Raw genomic sequence first — 11,487 nt, forward strand, 5'->3', positions numbered from 1 at the left:
CTTTGTTCTCAAGATCTCACAGACCTGTTGGCAAGTATACTCCAGGAGAGCAGGAGGAGACAGCCTGAGAGAAGAGAAGCAGTTGAGGTCTTTGGTTCTCACAGGTATCTCCTTGCCTCACACTCAATGACTTTTTCCAAGCTCATTCAACATGTAAATTGAGAGACGGAATAGAATTGTGCCCAACACTGCCTACCCACTACCCACTATTGATTTGCTCCTTCTCACACTAACAGAACCCCCATTACATCTGGTGTGATGATGTACTTAGTTAAACTACTTCTTCCCAAACTCTCCTGCATTTGTACACAAGCACGTGACCCAATTTTGCTCAAAGAGACGTAGGTGAAATTGCTGAGTAGTACTCCCAGGAAAGGTTTTTGGTTTTGTTTTGTTAAAGTGAACCTGGCAGAAGTGAACCCTTTCTTTTCCTTAACTCTTATCCTATTATTTTTCCTGGGACACGGTCACAATGTCGAGAGGTGGAGTAGCCACTATCTGGCCATGTGAGGTTGGCAGAACCAGAAGTGAAAATCAGTCTATATTCCCTAATTCCCTGAGCAAATGCATCAGGACTAGGCTGCCTATTTCAAAACTTCTTATTTATAGAAGAAAAAGTCTTTTGTACTTAAGCTCTTGGAGTCTGGTTCTGTTCTATGCAGCCAAATGTAATCCAGACTGATGGAAAGTAATTGGAAGAATGCACAGCTAATTAATTGCAATTATTATTTATATTATTTCTCTATAACCCCTGCTAGATTATAAACTTCATGAAGGTAATCACTGTGTTTCTTTACTACTATATCACTAATATTGGGCACTGTAGACATTCAGTAAATTCTTGTTGAATGAATGAATAAATGAACAAAGAACGGTACTCATCTTTGACTGCTTAAGGTACATTGTTTAGTTTCCCCAGTGAGATTATTCATCAGATGCTGAGACCCAGTCTTCTTTGGCATCCTTCAAAGCACACATCACAATGGCAAAACATACCTGAATGAAAGAATGATCGATGGTCTTGAGCTTGAATCCCAGCTCAGTCACTTATCAGCTGTGTCACCTTGGGAAAGTCACTTACTCTTTCTGAGCTTATTTCCTCTTCTTTAAAGTGGGAAGAACACTTACTTCACAGAGTTGTTGTGGGGATAGGAGCAATACATATGTTTCAGATTGAGTACCCTAAAAAGCAGAGGACTTGGTTGTGGGTAGTTTCCTTGGGGGGTAACCTCAAAGAGCTAAGAGAGAGAAACAGAGGACAGAAGAGAAGTCATAATACAAATGGATTACTGAAGTCTTTGATATAGGCAATGGGGACTTGATGTGACTCTGAATTCACACAGATGGGTCCATCTCCACTGCGGTGGATATCAAAGTTTCTCCAAGATGCAACTTGGGGCCCCAAAGCATCTGCTATTGTGTGTAAAGTGCCTGACCCCTTATAGCCATCAAAATGGCCAAAACTAAAACTAAAAAGGTGAACATGCCAAGTGTTGATGAAGATGTGGGAGGGGAGTACTTGTGCATGGCTGTGAGGTGTGTAACGAGTGCAGGCTTTTTAAAAAGCAGTCTGGCTTGTCTCAGTGAAATTTAGTTGGTACCTACCCTATGATCTAGTGACCTCCCACATCCCGGGCATAGAGCTTAGAGGAACTAACTCATGCACAGATTTATAAGGACATCTTTATGCGGATGTTCACTGAGCTTGTTGGTGATGACCTGGAGGAAAGTTGGATACAACCTGAGTGTCCATCCTTAAAGGAATGGATAAGGAAAGTAAGGTGGATGTACCTTATGAAATACCATGCAGCAGCAAAAAGCAACACACAAAATGGATATACAACAATGGCAATAGTTCTTCATGATAATGCATTGAGTGAAAAAAAAGGTAAGAAAATGAATGAGATTTGTAACATGATGCCAGTTATGGAAACTAAAATCCCACTCACAAAAAGGCTTTGCCTATTTGACACGGATGCGTGCATATATCAGGACATATACCAAGGACACAGAGGGGATGCTTGTATGGTAGGGGGTGGGCAGGAAGGTGAGGATTGGGGATGATGGAGGTAGGGTGGGGGTAGGAGAGGAAATAAAACACAAGCAGTGCCTTACATAGACCAGGGTTTATTATGTGCTATGAACTGAGAGGTATGATTAATCACCTCCTTATGCCAGAAAGCCTAAATAGGTTTTTTTAAAGTAAATAAAGTGCGTGGAACACAGTAGGTGTTCAATAAATGGTTGCTAAAAATGTGACAGAAGGGACAATTGCACAATTTCCCACAAAGACCTGCCATGTTCCCTAGAAATTAGAAGACTGCAAAAGAATGACTTTCTCCACCTCATGCCTCATATCTGGGTGGGAGTTAATATTGGGTGAGTGGACTCTGTCAATTTGGATGGGGGAAAATCATATTTATTTGCACTAACCTCTGACTGCAATTTAGCATGTCCACAGTTGCATTAGTGGTATCTATGAGTTTATCACAAAGAGAAATCATAAATATTTTTACATCACATTACAGTTGTTGCAGGTATCTTGAAATATGCTCAGCACTATATGGAAATTATAGTAGTTATTAGACTTGCCAGCAGATCATATTTAATGCATTAGTAAATGTGCATTTATCACATATCTGGCTTTTATTTTTTTATTACTGTATTTCAACATCATTAGTTTCCTTTGTGATTCTCTGTATTTTATTTCATGTGCTTAAGACTATTATTCTGAGAAAAGGTCTATAGGCTTTACCAGATGCCAAAGGGGTTCAATGGCATGGCAAAGGTTAAGACTCACCCCTAACTAAGTTTTATCAGTACTTCTTTAAGTCACAAGGATTGGTGAGAAAATGCACTATTAGACTTTCCATTGCACCATCCTCACTGGCCAAGAAGGAGTTAAATAGTGTCCCCAGCACTGTGCTGTCATCTAGCTGGTGCTGGTGCCAGAGCGACTAGTGCCTGTCCTTCCTGTGGGGACAGGGGAGGAGAGGAGCAAAGGAAAGGAAAGAAAGGGGAGGGAAAAGGAGAAAAGAAATGAAAAGATAATTTCTCCTGCTTTTTCACATCACTGAATTGAACTTTGCTTGTAATAAAAGCATTATTAAATAGAAATGGCATCCTCATTATTTTGCATTTAGGTGATATTCAGAAACATGGTCCCAGTAATTATTTGTGCTGGGCAGGGCCATCACATTCTCTTTTCCTGAGTACAGTTGAACCAGCATGTCTTCTTCCAGGGCAGCCTTTCCCCAGGCTATGGGGAGATGTAAACAGTCTCTACTATTTCTCCCTGCTTATCTCCATGAAACCAATAGGCACCCTTAATCAGGCCCGGAGTTCACACACTGGGCATGTGGTACCTGACACTTGATATAGAGAAATATTTCACCTCCATAATTTATAATGTTTTCATCAGAAGGCATCCCAGAGATAAAGGCTCTCTTCTTTATACATACCACAGCTAATAAGACCAGTGCTTAGTTTTGGTTCTCCCTGAGGCACACCCCTACACAGCATTCAAGTGCAGCTAGTTTATTTGGGAAATGCAGGAAATACTTGGAAGGACATGGAGCCATGAGACAGGGAAGGGAGGGCAGACAATGACAGGTGCATTATCAATCCAGGTACCACAGTGGGTGACTGGGTCTCAATCTCCTGGGGAAGCTCTGGGAAAGGGCATAGAGCATGTGCCTCAGAGTTATCCCATCTAAGGGGTGAGGGAGCTGGGGTATTTATACACCAACCCCCATAGTCACTTCTTGTGAGCTGCTTCCAGGGGATATTACTTCCTCAGTGCTTCCAGCTTTCACAGGGAAAGCCACTTTTCACAGTTTTGAAAATATTCTTGGGCACAGATCTGCAGACACTGGCTGTTGAGGGTTAGAGGGAGCCAACTGAATTGGGGAAGAGGGAGGGGCGCTGGTGAGAGGCTGATGGTATCTGCTACAGACCTAATGTTGGTAAGCCATCTGCTGCTCTCCAGTGTAGCAACCTCTTCACCTCTCCCCATCTCAGTTTCTCCATCTCTGCAAGAGGCCAGGGCTCTTCAAAAGTTGTAAACCAAAGCCCTGAGGACCAAATGAGGTACTTGGGTGGGTTTTGTTTGTCCTTCACGGCTTTAAAAAAATTTTTTAATGGAATCAACTTCTCAAAATCATGAACTTTTGCATGAAAACATGACTATTTATGTTCTCTAGAAAAATATTTGGCAACACTAGACCCCAAACTAGATGATCCCCAATACCATATGGTTCTGAGAATCTAGACGTTCCTCTTTTCTGCCAAAGTAAAATGGTTTAAGGGAAACCTTTCGTGGCTTATGGGCAGATTCTCTTCCATCCCTGTTTTCTGAAAGGTTTTTGGTTCAGAGTGTTTTTGTTTGTTTATTTTGTGCATGGTTTGGGGGTTTTGTGGTTGCAATTTTTGTAGAAGAGAATGCAATTTTCTGCCTTTTCACATAGCTGGGAAGTGGGGAATTTGGTTTTAAAAAGTCCAGGTAGCCTCAGCCTGCCCTGCCAGGGTTTTAGAGCCAGTATGTTGTAGCATCAGCTGGCAAGCCGGCTGCTTGCAGGGAAGGCCCAGCCATCTGTTCCCGGAGACGGTGAGAGAGCCATCTTCCTTCCTCCACACCTGCCCCGAAACACAGGCCCAGAGATATTTTATAACCCAGGAACAGCTCTCGTCTGTGCCAATTACAGGACCTCAAATTCCTCTGCTCTTTCCTGTATTCTCCATCGGCTCCTTGTTGGTTATCTCCAGCTCAAAGAATCTCTCCAGCTACTGGGTTCCAGCCAGAGGCCACCAACTGTGCCTATCAACAGAAGTGGGAGTCAAGGGCTCTCAGCCCCGTTGCTGAGCTGCCCTGGGAGTCGACAGCTGATGACACGGGCTGTCCCCTGATTGCCAATCTAGATGGCGCTTTGAAACATCCCATCCCCGGTGATCCCCTCAAAGGCAGCTGTGATTAGTTTAGTCTCCAAAGTCTTCGAGAAAAACCTCAGTGACTTTGAATAATAATAAGAAAGCCCATCTAAAAGCATAGAAAGTCTGAATCCAAGGGTCTTTTTGAACAAAATGAAGTTTTATTCATTTCACATGCATGAAATAAGGGCTAACAGGATGGTCAGGGAGCAACTTTGACTTAATGAATGGATAAGAATCATTGATTGGGTTACTTTTTTTTTTTTTTTTTTTTAACAACAGAAAATGGGTAATGTTAAAATGATTTTCAGGTCCGTAGAAAAAATTTGAATTCTTGACCGAGCTGGGAGTTGCCTTTCAAAGTGTGATTGAGAATATGGCTCTGGCATCAATCAGACTGCTGAGGTTTTGAATCCAGGCTCTCCCGTTCATTAGCTGTGTGACCTTGGGCAGGCCTTGACCTCTCTGTGCCTCAAAGTAATAACCTCCAAAATGGAGAGAATAATAAGACCTTCCTCACAGGGTTGCTTTGAAGATTAAATGAGACATCCACGAAGAGCACTCCAGACAGTACCTCGTTCAGAGTCAGAACTCAGTAAATGTTATATATTATTGTTGTGTTATTATGAATGATTTTTTTTTCAAGGATAGTGCCAAGATTCACATCAGTTCTAGTTCTCCGTGACAAAAAAAAATAAATCCAAATTTCTGAATAGTGGGGTCTGAATTGATGAGCTCTTACCAGCATCTTGCTTTTCTCCCGGTCCTTGTCGCAGTAAATCTGATAAGAAATGCAGGGGGTGTGCTCTCAGCAGACAAAAGCCCGCGGTGGGGCTGCTCTGCATTGGCTGCTGGCCTGAGGTTGAGAGGAGGGCAAGCTTGCCCCGGTACAGCCGGCCTCTGTACAGTGCCCATGGGCCCAAGGAATTTGTGTATTTAGCTGTCCTCTCAGCACCTCCCTGCTCATTCGCAGGTGGAGGTGAAACATCAGAATTCAATTTTTTGTCATCTTGTGAAATTATGAGACTCCATTCCAGTTGCGTTTGTATCATCAGAGCACAACCGACACGTGGGGTAATTGCTGTTGCTGGGTTACTCCTTGTAAGTTCAAACAGTTTCACATGCTGAATGACAATATATTTGCCGTGACCTGGGTAAATTAAAGCAATGCTTCCTGCCTAGGTAGACTTTGACGTGATTCAGTCCATCTGCTTCTGATGAAGGTAATACTTCAGTAAAGCAAGTGTTCCAAACACACAGTGCTACCTCGACGTTTGGGTTTCCTTCCTGTCTTCCTTACCTCCCTCCCTCCTTCTTTCCTCTCTCCTTTTCTTCCTCCTTCTCCCCTCCCTCTTTTCCTCCTCTTCTTCCTTTTTCCCCTTCCCTGTACCTTCCTTCATTTCCTCTATTCTTCCTTCCCTCCCTTCTTCCTCCCTCTTCCTTCCCTCCCTTCTTCTTTCCTTTCTTTCTTCCATCTTTTACTCCTTCCCCATTTTCTCCCTCCTTCTCCCTCTTCCTTATTTCCCTCCCTCCCTCTTTACCTGTCTCCCTCTTTCCCTTCCCTTCTTCCTTCCATTCCTCTCTCTTTCCTTTTTTCCTTCTTTCCTTTCTTCCTTTTCTCCCTTCCTTCTTCTTTTATTTTTCCTCCCTTCCTTTTCCTTCCTTTCTTCTCTCCATCTCTTCCTCTTCCTCCTTCTTTTCCTCTTCCTTTCCTTCCCTACCCCTTCCTTTGCTCCCTCCCTCTTTTTTACCTTCTTCTCTCTCTTCTTTTCTTCTCTCTTATTTTTCTTTCTTTCCCTGTCATTTTTTTTTTCCTAAGAGGAGAAACACCAGCTCTCAGCCACTCTGTGTTCTCGGCGCCAGACGCTGTTCTCCATGTGTACACAAGTCTGAGTCCTGTGTCCAAACATAAGACAGAAACGTGATCAGGGCTGGGGAGAGAATGGGGGGTGGGGAGAGGACAGGACTTGACAGGTCTTCTGCATCCCAAGTCTCCAAGATGCAAAGGTAAAGTCAGGCTCTTTCCTTAAAGGTTACATTTCACATTTTAATTGCCTCACGTGGAGGTTGCTCCAAGCTGGGGCTCCCCTAGCCTGCTTGGCAGCCCTCCCAGCTAGCTGATGCTTAGGTTTCCTGCGGAATGCCTTGCCCCTCCCTCCAGCGCCATGAGAATTGGGGCAAGAACACAACAAATACCAATGAGTCGAGCACTAAGTGAGGCTACCGTGCTAGAGGGATCTCATTCTAGCCCTTCATGCTTATGCCGACTAGAGTAGATGCTTCTGCCAGTTACTGTTGCTATTTAACAAACCACCCTAAGACTTAGAGACTTAAAACAATGTTACTGTCTCTTAGGTTCTGTGAATTGAGTGGATTCAGCCAGGTGTTTTTCACTTGGGGTCTCTCCAGCCATCATAGCCAGGTGGTGGCTGGAGCTGGAGTCTTCTGGAGGTTCAACAACGCTGGATGTCCATGATTTTTTCTTGCTTTTGTTTTCATTTTAGTCAGAAAAACATTTCTCTTGGTATCACGTCTTTTTCAAAAGTAGGAGGATGCAATTCTAGACCAGTAGCTGGCTGCTGACTGGGAGCTGAGCTGGGGCTGTCCAGTAGAGTGCCTAAGCATGACAACTCCATAGGGCTCAGGCTTCTCTCAACATAGGTACTGGGTTCTGAGACTGTCCTGAGGATCATGAGAGGCTGAACACTCCAAGAACAAGCATTCAAGAAACGTTCCAGGGGAATCAGGTCAGAAGCTTTTGTGACCCAGCCTAGAAGTCACATGGTATCAGTTTCTCCATAATCAATTGTTCAAAGCAGTCACAAGCCCACCCAGATTCGAGAGGAGAGGGCATAATAGATGCCACGGTGCAATGGGAAGAGTGCCAAAGAATATGGGGGATTTATTTAAACATGGCTACAGTGTTTAAAAAAGAAAAACACTTTGCTTATTTTACTTAATTTAAAAGTCCTGATTATACCAACATCTGAAACACCAACCTGTTTCTGCTACTATGTCTGGGGGGGTGGGGGGGAAGTGGAGAATTTGAGAAGAGGAATAGCTGTCACATTTTTAATATTTCAGTTGTCCTTTTAGGGCTCATGTGACAAACCAGAATTCCCCAATATAAATGGAGCCTGGCATGGGCTTTACAAAGAACTGGTTCAATACTTTAAAAGTTGGAGATTTCATATAAAACTGAATTTTCAGTATCTCTTACAAAATCAGATCTGGCAATATAGGCTCTGCATTCACTCAAGGCAACAGCAGCCTGGTGCCAAATGGTGACTTCCCCCTTTAGATAGGGTTGATGTGTACCAATCAGCCACAGTCTCCACCCATCCCTATTGCCCTTAACATTCAGATTAAATATTAGTAGTCCTTTATCCACATGGCTATATTGGGTTTTTTCTTGCTTTTGTTTTTGTATCTTGCTACCATGTGTTTATCAAAAGTGAGAGAGTATAACACTAGACCTTGAGGGCCACATAGTCAACACAAATGGGAAAAGGCAATTTTTATGGGCATAAAAAACTTCCTATATTGTTTTTAATACGCACCAAAGATGATCTGTGCTGATTTTTCTCATACTCCTTCCTTTCTGCCTCTTTCACCCTCGCTCCTTCCTCCATTCTCTCTTCTCATCCCTCTCTTCCTTTCTCCCTTCCCCTACTTTCCCCTTCTCCTTCTCTTTCTCTCTCCCTCTTTTTTTCTCTTTTTGCAGAAGATCTGATAGATTCTTGTTAATAACCCTGAATTGATTTCATTTTTAGTCTTAGGCTATTACTTGAGTTAAAACAGTTTTTCTCTCTCCTGATGTTTGGTTTTTGTACTACAACCAACAACATAAAGAAAGATTGGGGACCTCAGAACACTATCTTCAGTATAACAGACGCATCAAAAGGCCTCCTGGATGAGCCCAAAGTAGTCTCCCAAATGGTGTGGGTGGTCTGCTCTCCCCAGGGAAAGACCCCTCGCCAGTCCAGCTCTGGGCCTTTTTCGTGGTGTTTATATACATTCCAGGCCAGAAGAGGCAGCTACTCCAGAACCACCACTCCAGCTGGTTGTTCAAAGTGCAGCTTACTAGACAATAGGTAAGCAGTTTCTTTTGACTGACAACTTTATCATGTTCACATTTGGTGCTCAGTGCTTGGCTACAGAGTCTAGACCCTTGGCCTGAGAGAGATCTGTCACCTGTTTACACTTGGCTTGGGGATTTCTGTTCCATCCATCCACCATTTCCAGACTTCCCTTGACTGATTCCAGAAGTCAGTCTCTCTCTCTCTCTCTCTCTCTTTCTCTCTCACTCTCTCTCTTTCTCTTCTCTTCTCTTTCTCTTTCTCTCTCTCTTCTTTCTTCCCTGGAAGCATGGGTTCAGCCCTCTTTTCCTCTGTTTACAGTTCTCCTTGACTGTCATTTGGACTTGGTTCATTCACTGCAGATGACCATTTATAAATATCTGCATTCCTTTAGCATAGACCACAGTCTTCAGAACTTCCCTCCTGGATTCATTTAAGGAGGGGCTTCTTTGAGAGGCAGTCTCAGCACATTCAATTCCTAAGTAGTCCTAAGAACAGGAGAAGGAATGAACTATAACAGGGATCAAATAACCATGCTCAGTAAGGATACACATTGGTCCAGGTCTTTCTCTGCAGGGTGGCCGCCCAGTCTGGCTCATGATGGAGCCCTGTGAGAGGGCACCCATCCAGCCAGGGCCTGGAGCCATGCAGCTGCACGCATCAAGCACTATGAGGTAGAAGAACCAAGGGCACAGATGGATGAGGGGGCTGCTTCACTTGTCTCCATGTCAAGAAAACAAATATTTTGGCATAAAATTTCCCCTCTGATTTGTTCTGATTTGGGAAGGAAACATTTTTCTGAATCATTTCCTCAGGGGAAACCCAGCTACCTCAGGAAGGAAAATATTCCTTCTGAGCTTACTATGCCACCTTGACTCATAGAGGAGGTACGTCTACAAGGTCATGAAACTGATTTGTAGATTGCTACAAAAAGCAGCTTGCATGCATGCATGTATGCTTATGCATGGATGTGCATTCCTGGGTGTGGGTGCAAATGTGTGTGTGCCTGTCTTTGGGGTGTGCCTATATGCACATGTGTCTGCATGCATATGTGTGTGCATGTATACGGGCATGTGGGTCTGCTTTTGCATGTGTGCATGTGTGTGCATGCCAGTTTGTAGACACTTATGTATGCATGTGTTTGTGCTCATATGCATGCACATGTACATGTGTGTTCATGTATTCATGGCTATACATGCATGTGCCTGTGTTGGCATTTGTGTGCATATGTGTGTGTGTGCACATCTGTGGATCATAACAGATCACAGAGGCAATGTGGGAAGGCAAAGGCTGCTCTCTCTGGAGCCTGGTAAGGTGGGTGGGAGAGTGGGTAGCTTTCAGGCATGCTGTGAATTCTACACAGCGCCCTCCCTGCCGTGCCTCTCCCACAACTGACTGCCCACTGGCATCAGTCACCATGAAATTAAGAGGTGAAATCATTCTATGTGTCCACATGCGCATCCCCAGCTGAGGCTAAGTTATCAGGGTGGCAATTAGACTGTCTCCAACCTTACAGCCCCCCTGCCACAGGAGGGGCCCACCGCCTGGTGTCCCTTCCCACTCCTGCTCAGAGCCTCACTAGACTTTGCACTGACATCGTAAGTGTGGTCATTTCCTATTTTATGACATAAAAAATCCTAAATTTATGAAGTTAACCGATAAGGAAGTGATTGAATTTAAAGATTTGGGGCAAGTACCCTAAATTCTCTAAGCTTCAGTGTCCTCATTTGTGAAAGGAGGATAATAGTATCCTGTTCCTCAAAGGACTAATTGTATATGTGGCTGGTCAGTAGATGCATGTAAAACTAGCCTGTTACATGGACTGAAGTTGATGGGATAGTAATAGGAAACAGACTGTTGCTCCAACATCTGCATTCGCACTTGTCACTACCAGCTCCCTCTTTCCTATCCCTTGACATCTTACTCAGCACCCATACCTTCCAGGAACCTCTGAGGATTCAACTGCCCAGTCTGATCCCCTCAGACTCGGCCTAAGGTTTGGCAATGGGAAGGACAATCTGTTGCCTCCTCCATCTCTCATTCCTCAGCCCCTCTTCTTGGCTGTTTCTTGGTCTTCCTGTTTTCTCTGATACATTGGAGTCTGAGCAGAGAGGTGGGAGAAAAGAGTACAGTCATACTTCCCTGTCCACCCTGTAATAATCCCATCATTGGCTGTCTCTAGGAAGGCTCCCAAATGATGCCCCCTCCTGAGGCATTTCCATAGGTGTTTGGGAGGCCTCGAAACATCCTTAGCACTGCACTGTCTCTGTTGTGGACCTAACAGGAGCTTCCGTATAGGATTGTTGTGAGGTTTACATGAGTTACTATAAGACTGTACCGTAACAAGGCACCCTCTCAACTCCTGCCCAGTCTGGTTCACCCTCACAACCTCCCTCTGCTGCGACCCCTCACTCCAGGAGGCAGCTCTCTTGGGTAGGGACTCTTTGAAACAGTGCCAGCCCAGTTACCTTCTACAGAAGTC

Source organism: Mandrillus leucophaeus, unplaced genomic scaffold (genome assembly GCF_000951045.1).
Source record: "Mandrillus leucophaeus isolate KB7577 unplaced genomic scaffold, Mleu.le_1.0 Scaffold209, whole genome shotgun sequence".
Lineage (NCBI taxonomy): Eukaryota > Metazoa > Chordata > Mammalia > Primates > Cercopithecidae > Mandrillus > Mandrillus leucophaeus.